We start from the raw sequence: 26,207 nt of genomic DNA, 5'->3' as shown, positions 1-26,207 counted from the left end.
TTTTACAGATTCTGAGCTTTTGCTGGTCAGTAGAGAGGCAAATCCCACTGGAAAAGAGGTAACGTTTGCTGCAAAGGACAAGCCATTCCTCCCATGTCTGGAAGCTAAAAACAGTGTGTAAAAGCAGAAAAAATTATCCACCATTACCTCAGTGAAGTGTTTTTAATTTACTGCCCTGCTGGATGCAGAACATATACTTGACAAAAATAAGGAGGACTGTATTTGTCTTGAATGTGCTTTGTGTCCCATAATGCAACACACTGCACATTTAACATCCTGCCATAATGTTTTGGTTGACTTTTTTTGAATTCTGCAAAAAAGGGAATATATTTAACCCCAAGATACCTGCTATTCCAAATCAGTGAACCCATCCGTCTGGTTTGTGTGTCACTGCTGAGGTGTTGTTCTGTGCGGAGCTGAAAGATTGTATTGCCTGTGTGTTTCAGGACATGTTGCAAGTACTCAGGCCCTCTCTACCAGTTCTTAATCTATAGAGAACTTAATGAGGTTTAGCTCTACATATCATTTATCTGTGCATGGACCAAATCCCTGAAATAGAAGGAAAGGCCATAGAAAAATGTCTGGCAAAATAGACACCAGAGATCTCAACGTACTTGGAGAGTCCACTTGATTAAATATGATACAATTATTTGCAGTTTCTTTCTGACTCTGGAAGACAGAGTGGAAGATGGACTACTTGTAGCAGAGCATGGAAGAAATCTGGACATTGCCTAGAGTACAGATTTCTCAATAAAAACCTGAGCTGAGTGGTCAGTGCCTGCTTTTCCTTCTGCTTTTGTGAACACTGGAATTGTAGATCTAACCATTGGAAACAATTTTTCTATAAACTTCAGTTATTCGTAATACAGTAATGCTTCATATGTGCTATAAACTTTTGGTTTCCCTCTCTTACAAGTTGCAAGATTGAAGCGAAACTCGGCAATATTCTGTTTGTTGAAATGAAAGGCCCTAGGTCAGATTCTGATCTCCCATTGGCCTTACACCTGTGAACTGACTTTGATGGAGTCATTTTTTACTTACTCCAGCATAAGCAATAACAGAATCAGACCATGCATATGCTTTTTATCTAAAGCTGTGTTCCAGATGTGTTTATGTAAGCTGTTTTCAATAAAACGTGTGCATTTTAAAATGTAAATGGATTTTTCTTTAATTATAACCATATGGACTCTTATTAAATTTTCATTTTAAGAAGTGCAGATATAGCTAGCCCAGCCATACTGAAGCATCACAATGGGTTCGCTTGACCAGTGCAGCTTTCTCACAGCACCCAGGCAATTGCAGGACTCTTAAAGCTAGGAAAGATGGGAAAAATGTGAGATGGCATCCTCCGGCTTCAAAGTGTGTGAGTTCATCCTTTGGAAAACTGTGCCTTCTTCATTTTCCTGATATTAGCGGGCCTCACCCCACTGAGGTATTTGCCTCACCCCTGTTCAAGAGGAGGCAAAATTAAGTGCAAAGCTGGTTCAGCATATTCCTGCAAGCTGGGTAATCGCTACTACTGGGTTCCTTTCTTTCTGTCTTTGCTGCAAATTATCAGCAGTGCTCAGCGCTCAACTTCTTTACAAATTCAGCCTTGAACCGAACAAGCCATCAAAATCAGATAGTTACATGGCTGGATCGGTCTGTTAGGAGGATCTGTGCATATCTGGGGGGGGGGCAGATCTGAAACAAACATATTCCTCCCTCCCCTTTCCACCTCTATGTTGCAATACCACATGCTGAGGCTCTGGGAAGGAAAGGTCAGCCTGCTGCTGCCCCCAAACCAGCTAACGGCTTTGTGCACAGTATCAGCAGTGGTGCCTGAGGGGATGAGACCTCCCTGACTCTCCTGCTCGGCAGTGCCCGTTCCTGGGGGTCCCTGTGCCCCACACAGCCTTTCATGCGTGTCTGTACCGAGGGGCTGGTTCCCAGCCCGGACTGAGGGATTGATTTTTTTCAATGATGGAAAAGTAGGGGCAAGTAAAAAAGTTTTGATTGATGGATTTTCCATTACAAAAAGAAGACAGATTTGTTAATGAATAAATGTTTAAGAGGGAGATGTCAGTTTTGAGGGAGTTTTTCATGTGATTTTTCTGTAATGAAGAATTTCAGCGAGGTAAAAGAAAATTCACTCTAATAACTTCTTTTAATTTCACATCCACAGCTCCATGAAAGATGTGCCTGCTGTAATCAATACCGTGCTTATGTTTTTCCTTAGTACATTCTGATGTTACAAAATGGAAGGTTTTCCACTATTGTTCCATGAGAATTTTATTTATTATCTTTATGTGTATGTTCTGTTTGTTTGACTGGAACAACTATTTCCAAGTGCAGAGATATCTCTGAAAGTGTATTTTAACAGCCAAACCTGGTAACACTTTGAAGTTCAGTCTTTCTTCTGTGCTATAAGGATGCTTTCTTCCTTGGACAACTGGAGAACACAGGCTGTGCTTCTCTCCTGCTATCATTATTATTTCCTCACCTCTTAATTTCCATGTTCTGGGCACATTGGATATTTATGTTTGACCCATGTCTTCTCCAGAATACAGCTGCCAAGCAATGGGGAAGTTTGATTATCTCAGACTTGGACAAATTAAAAATGTTTTTTTCTCCTGGACTCAGCTATTGAGGGCTCCTGGGTCATATTCAGCTGTGTCCCAGTAATGTATGTCAAAGGAACGATGCTCACACAGAACAACCATGCTGGCCAGAGTACTCCTGTGCTCTCTTGAGAAGGAAAGAGTTTGGTAAACAGAGAAAATGTCTGTTCCTGGCAGTGGAGAATGACAACCTTCACCGCAGGGCTCAGGCTTTCCCCAGACCTTCCCAGGGCTGCAGTCATGAATGCTTGGTTTGGCTGCACTGTGGTGTGTTATGAAGATGTGAAAAGTGAGCTAGATGGCTGAGCTGCCCCATCTGCATTTTTTTGTTGTTGTTTTAAAATTTAATAAAACCCCATGTGGTTACAATTGAAAAAAAATCCCATTAATGTTCCCAAAATGATTCATATCTAAATGAAAATGTATATTAACCTCCCATCCCCCATCTCTAGTGAACAATAAGATATATTTTTCCATTGAATCAGTGAAAATCATTAAATGACTTATTACATCATCAATCCAAACCATGTACTTTTACTTACTTTTCTAATGACTAACAAATGAAGTTTACATATCAATGTCTTTATGTGCATCAGGGAAGAAAGGGTGGGGCATGTGAATGAAGAATCTAAACAGAGATTTTTTCGTATTTTTATATATTTTAAATAGAGGTAGGTGTTTCTGTCTGGAGACCATATGTTTGGGGTTTTTTTTAACAATCTGTATGTATGTAAAAAAAAAAAAATTTGAAGTGGTATGTACTGCTACAGTGTGGGCTCCTCTGGAGTTATGGTGAGGTGACCTAGATATGAAAAGATGTCCAGGTGAAAAATCCTTTTCCTCCAGGCACATGTTCCATTATTTTGATCTTATCTGAACAGCACCAGTTCCACATAGTTCTGGATGTGCTTTTTGGGGAGCAGTGGCAGAGTGGAATTACCATCAAAGGGCTTAGCAGTGTCAGTCTGGCTGATGATATGGGGTGAAAGGCTCATGGGCAACTTAATGGCACCAGTGCTCTGCATGTGGAGACAGTGAAGCTTCATAGCAGCAGACAGGATCTGTACTTCAGCCCCAGAAACTCGAGGCCTGAGTGCAGGAGGGGTTCTCTGTGTTGGCCACACTACCAGGGTTTAACGCATACAGCAGGGCAGTTTTTAATTTCATCCAGTCTAGACAGTGATAAGTTCGCTACAGAAACAATATCCCTAGAACAAAATGGCACTCCCAGCTGCATAAAAAATGAAGCAGCCACCTTTGAAGTCATCCTCAAGCCTGCCCTGTAAACAGCCTGTCTGGAGACACAGTACATCATCAGGTTCATCTTCCACCCCTTGGGGAGTTGTGTGTCATCACCTCTGCAGTATGCCGAAACCCCAGCGAGGGCTCCTGAGTCTACGTGTGCCATGTTGCAATGTGCAGTGCTGCTGCCAAAACACCAGACCAGCTGGTTTATTCATTTTACACAGTGCAAAAATGTTATTAAACTGCACCATACAGATAAGTACTAGAAAAATTGCTAGGTTATTTTTTTTCACATAAAATTATCCAATTTGCTGGTGTATGTAATTGTAAAGAATGCAAAGCATCCCATTCAAGTGATTAACCTCTTAGTTAATAAAAGCAACAATTGCATGTGTATAAATAATATAATAAAAGGAACATTCATATCAAAGTAATATAGCTCATACTATTCTGTTTCTCTCCTTAATTAGTAAATAATTCATCAAATTCTGCAATGAATTGTGCTCCCACCCACATTTCTTCATCCAATTATCGTGAAATAGGAAAGCAGGAGTCTTCCTTCTTTGAAAAGGATGTGATAATGAAACTGTTCAATAGCTCTTCTCAGCCCTCTGCTAGTCTAAATTAGTACTTCCTTGGGCATACTGTTTCTTTTGTTCATTTCTTCCCCGATTCATTACTTTTTTTTTTTTTTTTAATTGAAGATATCTTCTATGTTAAATGTCATTTTACACTGGCACACTTTAAAAGAAGTATGTTCATCACAGTTTGTTTTCAGCAGGCACAAATGAAATTAATTTTACAGTACAGATGAATGGCACTGCTTGATTGTCAAAGTGATCCTTCATGCTTTAGACTGTATCAAACAAAATTAAAAGAATGTTATAAAATACAAGATACAAAAGAAGATGCATAAGCAAGCTCTCGTAAGATCTCAAATCCAGAATTCAGACTGTCCTTGAATCAATATCATGTTTAGATAAGATTCTTCGTTAGGTGATCAAATTCTGTTTCTTCCTGGAGATCTTTACTAGGCTCACTGCCAAAAATAACGAACAACTATACAGTGTTGTCTTTTAGCTATTCGGTGTGTGGCCGTGTGTTTTATGTACCTCACAACATTGAAATCCTGCTCAGAGGACAGAATTCCTCATCTCCTTGTGGACACGTTTATGATACTTGCACTGCAGTACTGGATGGCCTTATACAGAAAGGAACTCATTTTCACAACACTGACATAAAATAAGGCAAGACCGTTGTCTGTGTTTTATGAATGGTGAACAAAGGCACGCAGACATGAAGAACTGAAGTATTCAAGAATTTCAAGTCCTGAATCTGAGGTATCAAGAATCTGAGTTTTCTGAGCAATCAATGTGTCTTTGTGTGTATGAATACATATGCCCTTTCTATATAGGGTGTGTGAGTATGTGTATATGTACACATATATTATACAAAACACTATCTGTTCAAAGGACTGCTGTTATTAAGGTCCTCAACAGCTCTGAGTGCTCTGATATTCCCAATAGGACACAAAAATGAAGGTCCCATGAGAACAACCATCGCTGAGCCAGGCTGCTAGCACCTTGCTGGGAGTCCACCGTGAACATGGGATGAAAGAGCTCTCAGGAGCTTGCATCCAGTCTTTACCCAGCCCCAACCCATCTGTGCCAGGAATTTGCAAACTTAGAGAAAATCCTGGTTGGTCTGTGGTTGGACCACGCCTAGTGGGGACCAGATCTTGAGACGTGAAGCTGCTAAAATCTAACACTTCAGAAGCTTGGTGCTTCACATATTTTGAAGGGTTTGAATGGTAAATGGCCTCCTGTCGAAAAGGTCACACCCTGCAAAATATCAGATCCCTACCAGAATTTTAAATTTGGGAAGAATAATACCCTCACTGGTTTTCTAATATAATTTAGAAAATAGCTGAAAAAAAAAGGGTGAAGATTTTTAAAACCAGTCAGCTTGGGTAGACACCTGGCATTGAGAACTTCAGCAAAAATGGTATGGCAAGTTAATAAGCAGGCGCGCTTTTTTTTACTAGAACTATATAACGCATGAGGCCACCAGCTTTGCTTATTATAAGGTCATTATGGAAACTATATTTAGGGAGCTATATTACTATTTGCTTTATTTTTCCATGTGGGGAGGTAAATTTCACTATAGACATAAAACAATGAAAAAGTGTTAGCTAGTGTGTGGTGGTGTTGGTGTTGCTTTTTTACCTTTATGTGTAAGCACTCTAATACTTAATGCATGGTAAGTAATACTTGGTGCCTTGTAAAAGATTTTTTTCAGAATTCAAGTTGTTAGTAGTGATATACTCACTAGTGAGTATCGATGCTAAAATCTGTTCTTGAAGATTCTGAGTCTATGACATTGCACGATTTGAACTCAAAAGCTCCCACAAGGATTAGAGGAGACAGATTGTCCTCTTCACTCTCTCTGGAGTGTCAGCTTTATTTTTCCTTGTTTTAAAAAGAAGTCTCTTCATGTTATGATAGCAAAGGAAATCTGAAAAATATGACCTCCAAGTGTCAGTGGTGTCCACCTGAAAAAATAGCCATATACTGTGAACTTCCACACTCAGACTGCTGAGTTCAAAGGCTGCTAAATCAGATGCTGGTTGTGTGGTTTTTTAAATGAAGTTTTTATTGCTCCTTAAAGCAAAGGTCTCCTCTTACAAAGATCTATGCTATCTACTTTGATTGACTATTCTTTTGGATAATCTTTTGTCATAGCACTGAGGTGGTGAAGCGAGGAATTAAAAAAGAGTCAGATGTCTATGGCTGATGACATGAGTCTAGAAGCTGGCATTCCAAGAAGGACACACAAGTGCACTTTAAGACAGTCAAAGATGTGGTCAATACTGAGGACTCCTTGTGACTATGGTGGTGTGGAGCTCTGTTTTGAAGGCATGAGCTTCTAATCTGGTGTTTTTGTAAAGGCTGTGAGTAGTTTTTCCAGTATGGAAGACTGAGTTTCCAATTCTTCAGCAATTCTGATGACACAAGCTGTGGAAGGTGGACAGGATTTTACCCTGGTTTTGTTTTTTGTTGGTGGGTTGTTTTTTGTTTTTTTGTGTTTTTTTTTTTCTGTAGGTTTCAGGCAAAGATCATTTTCATCACAAAACAGCACTCCATCTCCTGGGACAAATGGAACACCAGTTTTCATGGTTCTATGAAATGGTATTTCTTGTAAGCAGAATCAGGCTTGGAGTGATGGTGTATTCCTCTGAATTACCAACTCTTTGACAAAACAAGTTATCCCTGTTTCCCCACAGAAAGTGAAATGATACCATTAAAATTAAAGCACAGAAAAAAATGGCAGCTTTTAAAATGCTAAATGACATAGTGGAAAACCTGCTACATAGCCTTACTATGACAGAACAGAATATTAAAGATTATTTTTTAATGAACATATGACTCTTCCCCCCAAATATTTGGATCTAAAGCCAGATAAATTAAAGTATTACTCACCAGACAATTAAAAGCTTTAGTCAAAGGAATTTAAAGATGTGTTAATTAGTCAAAAGAGAGAATCCATACAGTCTTGTAAACATTATAGGAGAAACCGATTAAAACCAGTGAACAGATATTAATTGAAAATGTTGTGTAAGAGCTACAGAGTTCATACAAAGTGCATCTCACTTGATATTAAAGCCTGTGTATATGCAAATTTGGTAGCTAGCAGATTAGCTTGCACTCTGCTTCAATGCCTAGCTGTGAATAACTGAAAAACATCCTCACACATTGGCTGAATATCTGCTAGCAAAGCTGTTATATGCTTCATGGGTATGAAGTGTAAAATAACAGGTGAGGGACTGCCAGGCTTCAGCAGCAGTAGAGAGAGGCTTCACTAAACTCTGAGAGAATCTCTTCTGAGATGGATTTCCTTTCCTCTGTCTTCCTCAATAAAGAGGCTGTGTCAAGACGCTGAGGTTTTGGGTCAGAATTTGGCTCATTTCTAGAGTTAGATTCACGCACTCCCAGATTTCTTTCCTGTGGGCTCAGCCAGGGTGAGCACCTGGCTGTGGGAGCTCAGAAGCACTCCTGGGTGCTCCTCAGATTAGACATAGGCGGCTACCAAGGAAAAGCATCTGATTAAATATTCTGGTTTCACGAGTGGCTTTTCTAGGGAGCTGAAGGTAATCCCTTAGGTGTCTTCATTCCCTCACTCACAAAGTGTCCTCCTGTCTTGCTTTTGTTTTGAATGACAGATTCAGAACAGCCTCTGCCAGTTAAGGGAGAGGAATAAACAAATAGTCAGTCCTAATCATTAATCCTAAATCTGCCTCTGGTCTACCCTGTGGCCTTGTGCCATCCTTACCACCCCTTGCCTCTGCTTTCTTGCCCCTGAACAGTAGGTACTACCCTTTACTTGTCCTTAAAAGGACTCCCAGGTGATTGTTATCATGCAGCTCCAACAGAGATGAGCACTAGCAGTACACAGAGAGCTGTCTGGTGCCTTTCTGAAGCATAAATACACTGAGTTTATTTCCTAATAGTCTCTTGTTGCCCTGCAGTAATTTATTGTGTCTAAGCCCAAAGGCGTGGATTCCCCCACACTGTGATGCCTGAGTTAACAGCGTGGCACCTATGGGGCCTCCATGGACCCAGGGCAGAGAGACAAGCCCAGATGGCCATTCACATCTCAGCGGACTTGAAATGGCTCTCGGAGGAGCGACTCTCTCTCTTATTTCTTGGCTGTAGGAAGTCCAAGACGCCTGCACTCCTAAACTTGTGGCCTCATATTAGCTAGACTTAATTACAATTCCCTCTTCCCCATTCAGCCCAGCCTTCCAGCAGCAGCCATGCTCTCTCAGCTCAGGAACGACCAAACATTAGTTTCCTTATCTTTTTACAGCAGCAGTAGTAATCTCAGTTCATAGGGTTTTTTAAACCTCCCACTCTTCCTACAAAGGCAGAGGCTCCTGCTTTCCAGTGCGCCCTCCTCAATGTGCCTCTGTGGCACAAGGTTTGTTGGTGGCTGGAAACACTCACATGGCTCCAGTTGTGGCAGTGGCTATGCTGTGACCATCACATCTGCATGCACCCGAGCATTTCTGGAAGCACTTTGGGAGCTCCTTGCTTATCAGACTGTTGTGGTTTGCACCCGACCAGCAGCCAAACACCACGCAGCCACTCACTCATCCTCCCCCTACTTGGGGGAAATATACTGAAGGGGTAAAGGGAGACTCGTAGGTTGAGATAAAACCAGTTTAACAATTGTAATAGAACAATAACAATAATAGAAAGTGCCAGTGTGTAATGCACAATGCAATTTCTCACCACCCACCAACTGATACCCAAACCATTCCCAGATAATGATCCTGAAATACCAAGATCCCACAATCGCAATCCTGGGAGAGACAGAGTGCATCCCCCTTCCTGGCCATCCCTCCTTTATATACTGAGCATGATGTTACATGATATGGAATATTTCATTGGTTACTCTGGGTCCAGTGCTCTGGCTGTGCTCCCTCACAGCTTCTTGTACACCTGCACATGAGAAGGACACGGGGAGTTGGAGCATCCTTGATCTCTTAGCAACAGCTGAAACCATCAGTGTATTATCAACATTCTTCTCATACCAAATCCCATACTGAACCCAAAACACAGCACTATTCTGGCTACTAAGAAGAATAATTAACTCTATCCCAGCCAAAACCAGGACACAGACTAAACCAACTGAGTGAAGAGGGAAGGTGACGTCACAGCTTTTCCACTCAAGTGAGTTCAGTATTAAACTATTTCCTCTATTTTCCCCAGTGCTAAGATATGCATACCAGGTCTCTAGACAAATCAAATAGTTGAATGGCAGTTTAAATCCTAATTTTTGCAGTGGTGCAGTGTCAAATTTCCCCAACTTTACTGGTTGGCCAGCGAGTACAGATGCATCTCAGGAGCCAGGAGAATCAGAGAGGCTGTATCTCGGCCATGTTCCTCACAGATCCTGGCCTGGATTGGAGCTAGCATCTTCTCTGGTGTAAATAATAGCAATCCCAAACCAGAATGCAGCTGCTTAAACGCCAGGTTCCTGTGGAGTTGCAACTAGCCAAAGTGCAGATTGTCCACCCATGTATGATCTTACCTCCTAAGCCTCAGGAAAGGTCTGCCTAGGTTGTATATAGGACTTATTCCATCTACGGATATACCCAGTAAGGGGGTAAGTAGGGAGGTACTCCGTTTTGATGATGCCATACCGCAAATTCTTCTATGGCCTAGGAGGAAGGCAATAGTGTTTCTAATTCAGGACCAACCTGAGATATGCTCAGTGAAAGCTCTGTGTGGTTTGGAGGAAGATCATGTCTGAGCTAGAGAGCAGGTTACAGAAGAAGGGCTCTGCAGCTCCAGATTGCTCACTTGTCATCAGCCTTAAAGTGGGCGTTGCCCTTCACAGGGAACTGATAAAATATTTTCTAAAACCACAAACGTTGTTATATGACACCTCTTTCCTCCTCCAAGGATTCTCTTTTGGGAACATGTCCTTGCCAGCCTACTTCGAACATCAGCTCTTAGCTCCCCATCAGACGTGTTGCAGGTGCAAGTATGCGACGAAGTATTTGATGCAATTCTTCCAGATTTCCAAAGTCTAGAACAGGGACTACATAAACAGCTGAATCCAAGGAGTGTTGAGAGCACAACTTAGTTATCCTGTAACTGATTCAAATCTCTGGAGATGTACTGCACTGGGTTACCTCAGATCCAGAGCTGCTTTGGCTATCACCATTCTCCTCACTCTGTTCCTCCATCAAAAAATAGAAGGTGTTACAGTTCAGTACAGTCATAAACACATCATTACCAATGGAAAATTGTGTTGGCAGTTTCTTTTATACCTAGCCAAACTTAGACAAATGGAAAGGTCAGCTATGCAGGCACTGGTTTTACATATGTGCATTAATTACAACACAGTTGCCTTTTGTTATTCATTTCATCTGCTAAATACGTATGAATTTGAATAAGAAGAAAGAGGAACCATAGAAAGACAAACAGAAATGGGAATCCAGGCTGGACTATAAATGGGACTGGTCCTCCCTTTCTGGGCCACACACCAGAAAAGAATCAAAACTAGCCAATTGCAGGGAATGGGAGAAGCAAAACCAAACACATCCCATGTCAGCTACAGCTTTTTCTATAAAGTTTTCGAAGGAGAGCTGGTCCTAGAATTGTTTAGTGGGCCCAGCTCCATTTTTTCCCAAGTAAGGTCTGTGGGTTTAGGCACTCTGATATATTAGCTTCTTTTTAACTATACAGCCATGCTCTTGAGCCAAACTCAAATTTTAATTAGTTCAACAAATTTTTCATCAAGCACCATGACTTACTCCCCCCACTCCACCCCCCCCGCCCCCCTCACCTTACTGGGGATACCCAGCCTTCGTTAATGCTGGAAAATGGGAGAAAAAGAATTATGAACATTAGAAAATTCATTAGGAAATTCAGACTGTGAATTTGGATTCATGTTTGGATTGAACACTTCTGGATATGACAGTGTCTGAAAATTGGACAACATATAGTGAGTGTGGTTAAGAGACTGAATACATTATTATTACAGCCTGCTCACTATTCTTCTTGCAGCTATATTGTAACTGTGTAGTTATCTGACAACGTAGTGCCCAGATACCCTAGGCATCAGGACTTCCACTGTTAAGACATGCACCACAAAAGTTGGCCAAACCTGTCCATTCTCTTCCCAGGACAAGAAAGATGAATGTTGTGAAAGAGTTACAGAAAAGGACACAACTTCCCAGGGTAATGAGCATGTGCATTACAACCAGACTCATGGAGGCTGAGTTAGTGAAGCCTCCCAGCTACGCCAACCTATTTCTTCAGCTTCAAGTAGTACCTCATGGTCTTGGGTTGTGGGAGTCCCCATTGAATCCATCTAGTTAAACCCCTTTGGTTGCAGGAACGTTGTCCAAGTAGGGAGAGCTTTCTGCTATGTTATGGCTCCCCAAAACTTCTGAGCTGGGGACCTCTGGGCTGGGACTGTAAAAAACCCACGGTACCACTTAAGAGAAAAAAGGTTGTGATTTATAATTGTAACATAAAAACTTACATCCTCAGATGATTAATGCAAAGAGAGCTATCCATAGTTTATAAAATATATTTAATTAAATACATATGAAAAATATATTACATAGAATAAGCTGTATAGCCAGGAAGGTACCAGAAGGTTTAGCGTAATTAACTTGACTGCTTCCTCTTAACTTCTAATCCAGGTTATGTGTGGAGACAATAATAGAGATATTCTCACCTCCTCCACACTTCCCCTTTCTGATTTTTTAGTGTGGATTACCTAACCATATGGCTTTACTAACTGCTCATGTAGTCATTTCATAGGAAGCCTCGATCATTTGCTATATATTAGATACTGGTACTGACTTCTAGAGAACATGGAAGAAAAATGGCAACAAACTAGAGGCTCTTTGGCAGGTAGATAATCCAAAAGACCTTCTTCCTGAAACTGTTCTTGTCTCTTTCAAACTGTCTTACAAGAATCCCAGAGAAATCATCAAGTCCACAGCAAATACAAAATTAGCTGTACATTTGTAGCAGTCTAGTCCAGATCAAATTAACATGGATTTTCTCTAATCCATCCATCTACGTTACCATGAATGGGTGTAGGCATTTATCCCAAGAAAAGGGGAATATCATATTAATACTTCCTCTGTGTTCTACAGGGGTGTAGTAGCTTTAATTCCTTGCAGAGCCCCACAAGAGCTGCACTGATAAAAGACTAACAGGAGGTGCTTAGTCAGTGAGATACAATTTAGAGTTTCCTGATGGTGTGATTCCTGCAGCCCCAAGAATAATACTCACTGTGTGTGCATAAGCAATAACATGATGCCTCTACCCTGTTCTCTGTAGGCTGCAATTATCTATATGCTCTGCATCTTGCTAGTCTTTTAGTTAGTGTATTTATTACGCTTGCAAGGGATGGGCTGAATCCTGATCAGATACCTCTTTCTGTATTATCAAAAACAGGTGGGGGGGTGGAGGGGGCTTGCAGGAGAGGTATTTAAGTTTATTGGAGTAGCTGATTACTGATTTGATGCAAAGTTAAGTAACCATACAAGAAGCCACCAACCAACTGCAAAAGCATGACTTAATAATAATGAAGGATTGGGACCTTGCATGCCTCCCTTACCGGCTGCTAGGTAGGGAGCTAGTTTTGATATGAGTCAAAAGCAGGTAGCACCTCTGTGATACAAGTGCATCTTTATACACTGTTCACATTCCATTGCAAAGTGTCACATTTGATATGGCATAATGCAATGTGACTAATTTAATCAGATGTGAAGTGCACTATAGCAACATATCAAGTCTGAAGATTTAAAAAAAAAAAAAAAAAAAAGAAGTTGGGAGGAAAAAGAAAGCTTTTGCCAATCCATGGTTGGATTATTTTTCTCAGCTGGAGGGCTTCATTTTCTGAGCTTGGGTTTTTCTGTTCTGACCTTCCAGCCAAGGGCATGTGTCAGGAGGCTTGTATTTCCCAAAGGCAGTGACACAGTCTATTAGGTCATATGAGCTGGATCATCAAGCCTTCACCCACCTCAACTTCTGGGCCACCATTCCTTGCCCACCCCCGCCTCCCCCAGCGGTAACTCATGATTCGATGCCCTTGCCTTTGACAGATCGGGAGGGAAAGAAGCATTTTATTGCTGAACACGTACATAGCAGAGCCCAGAAACTAAGCGAGCTTACTGTGGTCTGGTGCTAGTCATTTAGTAAGTCTGCATTTAATTAGCTACTTCTGAAATATGACAAGGAGAAAACACAAGATTTACCAGCACAGTTGCATTTCTAACCCAGGGTTTAGCATTGTTCTGTTTTAAGGTGATGATTATAATCATAAATATCAAAACAGCCCATGTCTGCAAGAAGTTAATCAAGCTTTCAGTACGTACCCACATGCATACACTTTGGACTGTCTCTTAGTCTGTGGGTCTGCAGACAGACAGGCAGCTGTTCACAGACATTAGCAATTTTGCTCTTTCAAACACAAATTGACATTTGTTTAAAAAAAATCAGACAAGCCTTTCTTTGGCTTAGTTCTTTCTTTCAGAGCTGCCTTTTCTTTGTACAGCACCTTGGACACAGAAGGCAGTGCAAAAATTCATTTGCCTCCTCTTCATTGTAGGCCTGGGGGTTTTGTGTTGTGGTCCTCAAAGAGTCATGAAAGAGTCTCAGAGGAGTTCACAAGTGCTAGAAGAACCTTGAGAAACACTTAAGCTAGTGAAAGTCTACAAGCTAGATGGACCTAAGGGGGACTGTACAAGGGTCAGATAACCCAGAAGGAAGAGTGTCTTTTTACAAGATCTGGGAAATAGTGCTATTAGGAAGAGAGGAAAAAGTACCTACTCCTATAACTGCAGCAAACACTTGTAGAGATTAAGACTGAAAGAAAACCTTAGAGAAGAGTAGAATAATATCTGTTTATATATTACAACGCAGTAAAAACTATTTATTCTGCCCTTCTCTTATCCCTATACTGAGCATACCTCAACCAAGGAAGACATCCACCCTTCTTTCCCATTTGCCTCTTGGAGGCCCAAAGAAACTTTGCCATGTTGCATTACTTTAAGACCAAAGCATCATGCACAGCTTTTGTGGGCTCTGTTCTCATTTTGCTAGGCCTGATTACAAATGAGAAGATGCTGTGTTAGCTCCTCCTCCAGTGGTTCATTTATTTCTTATAGCCCTAGTCCCCTCTGCTTCCTTATGTCAGTAGAGTTACCTTTGTGTTCCTACCTAAGAATAAGGAAAGGCAGTGCTCTCACAAAAAGGTAGGGCTAAGTTGTAAGGTAAGCTTTTATACCTGGGAAGGGTTGTTGGTGTTGAGTTAGCACTGTGGCTTTGCTTTTCTGCTATAAGGTATGAGGTAAACATGACTTTCATAGCTCTTAGAGCCTGTTTCCCATTCTTCTGTAAAACCAGTAACTTCCTAAATCGTCTCCTGTTCATTAAACTTTATCTTAGCTTTAGGTGGACCCTAATAAAATGGTTTATCAGAACAACCTAAGAGCTTTCCATTCCCCTGGGGAAGATGATGTCACAATAGGCAGCCAAAACCAGCAGCGTGATAGACTACAGCTGGCTAGATCTCAGAGAAGACTGAGTAGACAGACAACTTCAGAGTGGCAAGGAAGAAGCCAAGCCAGGGCCTTGCAAGGTAATCAGTAAGGAGGGGGTAGTAGTTTTGGGTATAGAAAAGGGTGGATTACATTTGATCTTGTTGTGGGTGGGTGCTACTGAAACTGAGTTCCTTGTATGTCTTGCCCATGTGCACATATGCAATTGTCTTGAAGTAACAGCTCCAGGTGACACCCTTATGGCTGTCCTGTTACTTGTCCTTTAGAGCTGCCATTGTCTGGCAAAATGTTGTTTTGTGTCCTTGTATTACTTGTTCTGGTTCTTCACCTAAGGCCTAAAGCCTCCTTCTTATTTATGAAGTAAACAGAAAACTATGATCTTAGAGTACTTGTTCTATAACTTCTTTTCTGTGAAATATGTGTGGCTTTGAAACTTAAACTAAAGCACTCCTTATATAACATTAGAGTTGGTTCCCTATGCTTTGAGTGGAGTTATTTCCCAGCCTCAGGAATATTATCCTCCCGCTGTGCAGATCAGCTCTGCAGCTCACCAAGAACAATGGCACGCAGGATCTCTTGGGTTTGTACTTATGCAGTGTGACTTGGAGTTATAGAAGAAGAAGCACCATATTTCCCACTGATCTGATATTTCTTGTCCTGAGGAGTCCAAAGACTTATATGTAGTAGAAATGCAGGGCAAAGTTACTGCAAGATGCCTTTTTTATAACTGCTAGGCAGCTAGTTTCTAGACCCTACAGACAGTTTGTGTGTGGGAAGTCTCCTGAAGTGCACAGGTGTTTTATAAGTATGGAAATACTGTGACAAGGTAGTAATCATCCTGACCAATTCAAGGGGGACTCCAACCACCCTTCTGTGCTTGCTGTCCAGGGTGGTGAGAGCTCAAATAGCCTTGGAGCAAGCTTTGCTGTTTGACACAGACCCATTTCAAAGCACACAGTTCCCCATTTAATAAGGGGTATGTAAAGATTGTCTGGGAATATTTCAAGGTTAGTAACTATGGGGAAGAGTACTCCTGAGAAGAGAAAGACCATAAATAGAAAGCAAGGACTGTTATATTGGGTGGGGGTCATAGTCAGATGTAAATCAAATGGAAGTTGTGCTCTTGCATGGAAGGTAAAATAAAGTATTGAGGCTCAAGAAGGATTTGTAGTTAGGTTTTACCTTCCTCCAAGGTTTTTTTCTTTTTTCTATGGCTCTAGTCTTCTGTCTTCAGACTCACTTAAATTTAGCAGTCTAGGTGAATTGCAGGATTGTTCCCATTTGGATGGATTTGGAAAACTCTCAGATCCTAAGAGCATTATGACTGTGGCCCCTGAGCTTAGTTCCAGGCCTAGACCACTCCATGTGAGTGCAAAGTAACACTCAGATCCTTAATGATTTGACTTTATGACCTTGGACAAATGTCATTAGTCTTGTGATAATCAATTTACCTCCTTAAAGGCTTGTGGTGAGGGCGTGAGAAATGGTATGAGATCTATTAAGTATTTAGTGATTAGGGGTTGTAGAATAGTGTCAGATGCAAGCTCTTGGCTTTGGATCTTTAATTGCTTTGTTCTGCTTGGTCTGTTTTTGTTGCTTTCTTCTGCAGTCTACAGATTTAGGAGTCGTGCCCCATCTACCAGTGTGCACTACAATGGTGAAGGCTCTTTGGGGTTCTCTAGGATTCTTGCATCGACAGGGGATGGAAAGATTATGGAAATACTGGCTAGGTCTGCCAGTTATTGGGTGCAGCAAGAACCTGCTCGTTGTTGGGTCAGAGACTGCTCTGGGCTGGCTTGCTCAGCTGCAGGTCATCCTTCTAGGACACTGTTGCAACACCTCCTCCTAGGTGAGGAAGACCGCTTGACCTCCCTGATAAGAGAGGAATTTCTCTCAGTGGTTGAAGACAGTGATGGCAGCAGTGGGTGCACTGGGACAGCCAGCTCCCAGGCAGATGTTACGAGTGATGGTGCTCCAAGGAGTCTTGCAGAGGAGTATTCATTGGCTCCCTTAAATATAAGAAAGAAATATTCTGCTCAGCGTTTTGACCAGCAAGTTGCAGACTATTTTAAACGACACTGAACTTCAGCACATCTGTTTGGAATTTGGGAGTCAAATCTGTTGGAGATGCAAATGCCAGTCTTCATGTGCGCAGTTTATAGCAATACAGGATGAAGCCTGCAGTAAAGCCATGAAGGTTCAAAGAGGGTAAAGCCCAGTATATTGCACTTAGATTGACAGACAGTTAGAAAGACAAAACTGGAATGCAAATAGCTCCTTTGTATGAGTTGCTACCTTCTTCAGGAGTTTAAAAACCTGTAATAATCATAAGACATTAAAAATGGAAAAATGACTTTGAGTCTAAGCTAATGTAATGACTATTTCTTTTGCAATTGTAAGGGATATACCAAGAAATATGGTTGTATTTTGTCTCTTTCTCAGCAGTAGAGTCTCTTTTTAATAACTTCTTGAAGGATATTTGAAATTCAAAGCCCTCGTATATGCCAGTATTTCCTTTCACTAAGTGCTTTAATTTACTCTATAGAGGCCTAGAGGGTTTAGTATTTTTGTGTGTGCTTTTTTCTTGATCTACATCTAAAAATTCTACTCCACTGCATATATTTGATTATTCATATATAAACAGCTATGTACAATAATGTGGTACAGCTAGAGCGCCTATTTTAAGAAAAGGAAACCCATACCCTCTAGCTGTGGGTAACTTGTCATATGAATTAAAAAAAAAGAATTTGAGGACCATATTGAATTTTTCTGTTCTTTTTGTGAGATTGTGATTTTTCAGCTACACACTATCTAGATTTCTCGGTTTAGAAATCAGCTCAGATAATTTTCCTTTATTTTGTCAATGTGTAGACTTCAGAAATGTAGCTTAGCCTAATGGTAAAATTACAGTGTGTGGTTACTGTAAAACAGGTATCTTTCAGGAACCTGATCTTTCATGTTACTTGGAAATGCATCCTATTGACAAGGTTTGGCTATGTCTCAAAGGTGGCTCTCTTTAAAATTAACAGACTTGAAATATTGCAGATAATTAAAAATACTTTTGAAGCAAGATTTTGGTAGTGGAATTTTCTTTCTCTACCTTGACAGGTAGAGAATTGTAAGTTATTTCTTTATTATTGCTCATTTGGTTTGTGTAGCTTCTGATATAACCCTTTTTCATGATACCACATATTTACAGTGTATTGCTTTTTGCATAGTTAAACTTCTGCAAGCAAAAAGTGAGTCTTCTGTTTTGGATAGTAGGAGCATAAATACAAAAGGAGGGGTGGTTGTCTGTCCATCACACAGGATCAGGCAGACTGCCTTACTTTTCTAGCAGTTGTGTTGTTGCAGGAAAAAGTCAGTCACGAAGATACTGCAAATGTTTGCCTCCTAATCCAACATACCAATAAATGATATGCTTAATCTCTAAAGACTTGTTGACTTCACTTAACCTGTCTGTGAGCTTGATTTTAAGCATATGCTTAACCTTATTTGCTGAGTCAGTGTCCTCCTTGCACAATGGAGGCACTATATATATATTTATGATAAATCTTACATACTGTGTAAAATTATACTGGAGTGGATCAGGCAACTTCTGCTTTAATTTAAGCAAGTGCTCCTTTAGTCAGATCTTACAGTGTCTACAAATTAAAGTGTGGGGGTTTTTGGTTTGCTGTTGAGGTCAGTCAAAACGCTCAAAGTTGAATGCTAATTCTATGTATGTTCCTGGAAGGAGCGAATGTGAATTGCTGTTTCTTCCCTGATCCCCAAATTAAGTCTTAATTTTTTGAAGGATAGCTGATCATCTTTCTAGAGCATTCAAACACAATTTTAAGTTGTATGGGGTTTTTTGTGGTTTGAGGTGTAGGGGTTTTTTAAGGACTATTCATTGAATCAGTGAGACTTTTGTCTGTACCTTTTAGTAAGGCATTTGGCAAAAAAAAGGACTACTTGGTGTAGCAGGAATTGCTTAGTCCTTCCTGATGTGTGTGTTGTTTGATAATTTGGGGTTTCTGGCAATGCTCAGAATCTGCACTCAAATCCCTTAAGAACTATGAGTCTAGACCAAAAAATGGAAGCTTTTTCTCAGCTGAAACTAATACTGCCTTCTATTTGGTCTATGTTAAACCAAAACAGTATTGTAAGCATGCATAGCTCAATTCACCTGACAAGCTTGCTCTGTGAAGGTACTACAGGGTATGATGCAGAATTAAACTGTTATCTGGTTGTTATAGCTGGAATGCTGTAAGGAATCTACACACACCTCTAAAATAATGCCCTTGATTGTATACATTTCAGAAAGTGATGTATTCATGAAAGTCAGCCTGGCAATGCTTCATGTAGTATTCCAAGAGCTTTTGTTTTCAGAGAACAGCTTGTGAAACATCTTTTTTTTTTAATAAAACAAAAGCCCCCAGAAATGTCACCAGTAGGTAGTAAGATACCAAGCATTGTAGAAGTGTCAGCTTTTTGACAGCATGATTCAGTATTGTGTATTTTCAGCTTGACAACTATACAGTTTTTCCTGGTGAATCTGAGATCCTGTAAGCATTTTTGTGCATGCTTGTCTTTTTCACAAATGATCCTACAACTGGGATTTTTATTACATGTTGAGTTAAACACAGGTATAAAGGTCTGAAAGATCAAGACCTCTGAGGAAAAAATCCTCTCAGAGTAACTTCATAGGAAAGAAAAACCTGTGAGGCATTAACTTGAAATATCTTCGAAGAAAAATAGATCAAGCAAAGCTGAGGAACAATTTGGAAAAAATAAAGTAGCTATCTCTTGAAGAAAATGGATCAGAGGAGATAATATTTTTTCTTTGAGAATTTGAATTCCTGTGCTTCTTTCCAGTTTGACTCTCAGTTATGTGACTGTTAGTATATAGGAGTGAAATCAAGGACTCCAGGGCCAAAGTCCAGTGATGGAATAGCAGCTCCCATGAGTCTGGGTTTTCTCATGTTGCTGAGCTTTAAATCATCAATTTCTTCCAATGTGGGGGTTATAATGTCTCCTGAACTCATGACATGTGCACAACAATAAAATGGCAAGATTGTTGTATCTCTTAATCTAGCTAGGATGGATAATGAGAAAAGACAAAGCAGCCCAGTCCTTGGTATATGAATGCATCAGTCCTGTGCATATACTCTTGTTACTGGTACGTGCTAGCTTTTACACTGCTGCAGCTTCACTGCTGCTGGCACCCTTTCTTGCTCCAGCCAAAAGGCTTGAGTATCTGAGTACCAAAGAAGGCTGTTGACTCTCTGCAACTATTTAATTTTTCTTTCCTTCATGCAGGTTTACAGGGCTCCCTTTTCTTAGTTTGACTAAGGGACTGTGAGAGCAGGTGTCCCTATGGTGCTCTTTTACCATTTGCCTACACCTGCAGAGGTATATGTGTGTTTTTGTCAAGTAAGAGCTGACAGGAGTAAGAAGGTTTGAGAGGAGAACAAAATCAGTGAGCTTAGAGACTAGACTAAGACCTCCTGAGTGCTGGAGTTGTCTTTGTTCTGCCTTTCCACCATAATTAATACAGTGGGGCCCTGTTCCATGACTAGGGCTCTAATATAATACAAATGATCATTAATTATTTCATTACAGTAGCCTCCTTTCTCTTCCCCACATCCAGCTGCCATGTAGAAAGGCACTTCATAATATTGAAAACCAGTGCTGTTTTTCTGGGCCTAGCTCTAAAGTCAATAGCCTATTTTTGCTGCTTTGAGAAAGGATTCAAGGCAAACTTTGGTAAAGGATCAGGAGTTGGGGGTTGGTTGTTTTTTTATTTAAACCAGTCTGTCTGTGCCTACTTAGAAAGATCCAAAGAACCTGTGTCAAAGTGTTAGCTGAAGTGCTACAAATAGCATTTTATTCCTTTCTCTCCACCTCCTCCCCCAAATAACTCTATTGTTCTTATAAATCCGCAGCATTCCAGCTGTGACTTGACAAGAGCCCTGACAGTCGCAAAAGCCGAATCACAGGAGCAGTGTTCTTGTTCCTTGAATTATTTTACACAGCTAAATTTAATACTTTCCCCCCTTTTCCCCACCTCTCATTCTGGCAGATATTTAAGCTGCAAATTAGAGATGTACTGAATTAGCCTTCAAACCTCACAAATGCTGTCAAAAAGCTGACTCTGTAATGATGTGACTTTGATATCAAACAGATTATTGCTTATGTATAGCAGCACTTACAAACATGTGCATACTTGTAACTCCTGGCCTTTGTGACGTGAGGCAGCCAGCAGGTCATTAATGTACAGTACAAACAGGACAGAGCCCCGTGGACCTCGCAATCGGCGCGCTGGAGAGGAAGAGTCAGAGTTTCCAACAACCACTTTCAGTTGGCAGAATTGTGATTGGAACCATGTGACAGTTTGAGGCAATGTACCACAGGCAGCCAATTTATTACATATGGCAATATGATTAATGGTATCAAATGTTTTTATAAAAAAAAAGTCCAAGAATATTATGGGAGCCAACTGCATGGAGTCCAAGGCAGTATGAATCTGTTCCATGAATTTCAAGTCAGGCAGATGAGGTTAAATGAGAGGGCTAGAGCCAAGATAATGATTACAAAGTAAGTTGTTTCAAAAAAACATAGTGTTTAGCATGTGTTCATGAGCAACAGCCCCTTTTCTCTCCTGTCTTAAGCCTTAATGGATATAGTCTGGAACAGATCTCTGAAACTAAACTGCCTTCTGCTCTTAGCCTATTTCCCTGTAATCCAAAGACTCATTAATGGTATCCAACAAAACTTGCAAGGCAAACAGCAGCAGGTTAAGAGGAAGAATGGGCTATCACTTTGGTGAAGAATTTGTTTGCTTATGATGATTGTTTTTTAATCAAACTTTACAGTTTAACAAACACATGGTTGGTTCTAGTGTCTGCCGAAACACAAAAAAAAGTAATGTTAAAGGTACTGATATTGAAGAAAAAATTTCAGAAAATGCAAGTGTTAAGGGGAGGTCTGCACACCACAGGAACTTCCCAGGTCTCTTATTGGCCATCCTGATGAGTCAGGAAGGTCTGGCACAGTTTTGGTCTGTGTCAGGTTCCCAAACAGGAGCTGGGCACAGTTTAAGAATCAGTATGGTGTAGAGGTAGTTTCTTGGAGTCAGTGTGCAGAAGGCTACGTTGCTCTGGAGGGTGATAATAGATGCAGGCTGGCTTGTGCTGGTGTGTCTCCATGCCACAGAGCAGTTCTAAGCACGTTTCAGTTGCTAGTGGTGACATAGCTGAGGGTTACAACAATAGCAGTACACTACACAAATACAGTAAATTATTTGAAGTGTCTCATGGCTTCTGAAAAGCACAAATGCCAGTAATGCACTTGGAAAAAAAAAATAATCCAGAAGCATGAGTTATGCACATCTAAAAGGTCTCATGAATGTGACCTTATGTGCTTCTCTGGCCAGCTCCTTACACACCTGGGGCTTCATGTTTGTAGGGCTGTATTCCCTCCCAATTTCCTTTTATGTGCTGAATGCAGCTGGGCATGCTACACATGATCAGTGCCTTACCTGGGTTGTGGAGCAAGTGAGATGTGGAGGAGCTCATCTGCAGCTAGAGGCATAAGGTAGGAGCTGCTGCCCACTCAGCAACAGCTCATAACCACTACAGCAGTGCTGGAAGACATCTATAGGTACACCTCTTGTGGTCTCACATAACTGGGGTTGTGCTGGCTACATATACATTCAATCTGCGTGCAGATTGCCTGAGCATCCCTTGCAGTGCTTAGCCCTTGCCCCTTCAGTTCCACGTAATTGCATGATGATGATGTGTGTTGAGATTTGTGTGTTTGGATGCTGGGTGGTTGATGGGATTGCTGTTAAAGACTGCGCATGTGTTCAGATGTAAATCTCAGTGTCCCATGGAAGAGAAACCCTATGCCCCAATGACTTTTGCCTAATAACTACAGCAATTGCAAACTGCTGTGTTCCCCAGGGTAGCTTTGAAGGTACAGAGGTGCTAGTCCTGAGTGAGCACACTACAAATATTTGGCATCCAAGTATGATTTCTTTTGTCTACTACTTTTTCTCTTTTCTCACTTGGCTGCTATTATCTATGGTAGCACAACCCTTTTGTTAATACCCAAGGCTCCTTTGCCAGAGTGCTGTAATACACGGCATGAAGAGTAAGGTATTTATACCTCTCCTGACTCAATACAGAATGTACAGCAGGAGGTCCGATATGGCCTACTGCTTCATTTCATACGGCTTGTGGCCACATGGTCTCTCTTTTATGTATGTGTGTTTATTATTGTTGGATAATGCTAAAGCTTGTAGTAATGTGGCCTGCCAAGGGGATTTTGAAAGGCTTATTTGGTCTCAGTCAAGGAAAAGATTTCCTATATTTGTCTGCACTAAAAGAATAGTTGCCTTGCCTAACTTTAGGCATCTGATGTAGATGCTGTGACTTGCCCTTCAGAGATACCCAGCACTGTTGACTGCGGAGGGAGCTGACAGCCCTGACCACAGGAGCTCAGAGCTGCACCCACCCTAAATTCTGAAAGTGGGTGATGCAAATTCCCCCCTCCCACAGACTCATCAGGCTGCACCTTGTGGCCCTCTGAGCTCCTGCTTATGAACGACAGCCTGGTCGTACGTGTGTTAGCATTTTAACAAGACACAGAAACCTTTGAACAAATTGACAGAAAACTTTTAGCAGGGTGAGTGCGTGCAAGCGCTGCCTGCACCAAGTGACCCTCTTACCGCCAGAGAGGGAGAGACAAAGTGCGGCACAAAGAACGAGCAAATGAAAGAGCTGGCTTGCAACTCTGATCCTTACGGACTTTTCTTGAGCTCTCGCAACAAAAAGTGTAACTCTTGTGATGAATACAGTCCTACTGTTGTATTCCTACCTTCCAACAATAATTTCAATTGAACCCTACAGCATGTGGAGTCCCTTTGCTTTTTAGGTCATAAAAGCAATATGTGGAGTAGAGACTTAAAAAATGGACTTTTAAAAGACTCCAATGCCTCAATCTCTCCAAGAACTCGACTGATAAATCTCCTGTGTAAAATGATCACATTTTATAGAGAAGAATCTTTGTTAGACATTCATTAGCAATAACATGTGAGCCAATTTAGGGAATGAAACCTTTCTTCTATATAAAACCCACTGTGGTCACTAAAACTAATGACTTTTTCGGCCTACCAGCCTTTAATTCAGTAGCAAAGCACGTGAATTTTCTGTATTGCTTAGTTCTCCAACAATTTGTTTATCTTTGAAGAGCAGGTCCCTGACTGTGTGAACTCAGGCACATCCAAAAGGTTAAGTAATAATAAAAAAGTAGATCAGGGCCACAAATGTGGTATTTAAAATCATGACAAAGTTCTGACTGTATTGAGGAGGTCTGGAAGAAGAACAGTTAATGGGCTTACTTCTATTTCAGCTCATCTCCACATGAGAAGCAGCCTGGGCAGGAGAGAATTGAAAATACAACATGAATTTAAGTGCTCTGGGGCTGATCTGAACCCATCAAAGTTGGTGCAAAAAAAAAAAATCCACTGACTTCAGTAGCCTTTGGAACACTTGATGTGTGTTCTGTTAATTACCAAAAAAAAGAGAAAAATTAGTTTATCAGCAGTCATGCATTAAATGGAGGTATAAGGAAGGAACACTTGAGGCTCAGACAGTTTTTGTATGTGTTTTTCTTTAGATAGGAAATTTTTGAACAATGAGATATGCAGATGGTAGAATTAACAAAGAACGGACCAAGTTGAAAAACATAGGTGTTTTTCCTGTTTTTAAAACATAGCTGACAACAGGAAGATTTAGGTTCAAATAATATAAGTTATAAAGAGGAAAAAGAAGAAATTGGCCTAATAATTATAAAACAAATTCTGTCTTGCATTTGCTAAAGCTGTATCTATGTTTCTGAGGGCACATTAGCTGTAATGTGCCTTTTCTGAAGGGCTGACCAGACTGTTTCAGGGCTCCCTTTCAGCCTGAGCGCCAGGCTTTCACTACCATCAAAAGGAAGAAAGAGAAATTGCCTGTGTGCGTCTTGGCCAGATGCTGAGGCACTGCATGCACTGGTATCTAGCAAATGGTCTCAGGTCTTAGAGCTTTGAAAAAGACACTGAGTTTCTTAGGTCAAGTCTCCTGGATTTATTTTTCCTAGAGGAATACAAAATTTGAAGCCTGTTTTGTTTTTACATAATCTCCATAAAAATGTAAGCATCTCTGTGAGGCAGAACTCCTTAGTGCCTAATTTGCTTCTATTATATTCCAGGCGAATTAAGAACAAAACCATGTGGGAATGCACAGAAAAGTGTCAAAGTGACTGAGAGTCAATTTCCTGGGACTTTAGCTGAAATTTTAGTTCCCAAGTTGCTTTTAAAACATGAATTAGGTTCCTGAGTCACCCAGGAACTAATGAAAATGTTCCTTTGAAATGTGTCGGGGAACTCAGAGCAGAGTGACATGCAGTCCTTGGGGCAGGATCGCCCAGAGGGAGCGGTGGTAAAGCACATTTCATGTTCGTTGCAGTGTTTTTAATGCAACTTATTAAAAAATAAAATTAACAACGTGGTGCAAGGAAGTGACAGACCTGGGTGGATGAAGAGGTTTTAAGGGTGCTAAAGAGGGAACATGGTTCACACAGTGCTTGGAAATGGGGAGACCTCAGAAGTGCTGGAGTGCACTTTGTCCCTTAGAAAGGCCTTGTCCAGCCTCTTCAGAGCGGTGGCGTGTTGTAATGAAAGCCGTGGACATGAGTGCTAACACTCACAAGGTGCTCTCCAAGTTGTCCCAGTATGAGCAGCCTCTTTTGTTGATTTCCCCAGGCTTAGAAAGCTTGTGTTGAGCTTCATGATCTCTTGATACCAACGTACTGTCAATCTGTGGGCTCCCAGTAAAAGTCGTCTTGGCCGCGTGTTCCTGTGGCCTCCCCTCGTGCTGATAGGAGATGGGTGAAGGAACCGACTAGCTGCAAGCTAATCCAGCAAAAGAAGGCCAGGGCTGAAAACTGATTTTCAACCAGATCAGTTTCTCAATCAAGCTCATATCATGGCTGTGTGGGGCTAATGCTGGTGTGAAGGAAGGGGACCTATTCACAGGGAACATGCACCTCCACCAGTTTAAATCTGCTGTGAAACTGCAGTGTAACTAAAACCCAGCAGATGATTTCTGGATTTATTTTTTTTTTTTCTCTGTTACAGCAGAAAGACTTTTAATTTACCCGCATATTATGACTTTATCATTAATAAGGAGGAAAGTAAGTAATGAGACAATATGTACAAAATGAACAATTTAGTACCG

Source organism: Athene noctua, chromosome 2 (assembly GCF_965140245.1).
Source record: "Athene noctua chromosome 2, bAthNoc1.hap1.1, whole genome shotgun sequence".
NCBI lineage: Eukaryota > Metazoa > Chordata > Aves > Strigiformes > Strigidae > Athene > Athene noctua.
This window is presented reverse-complemented; position numbering follows the sequence as displayed.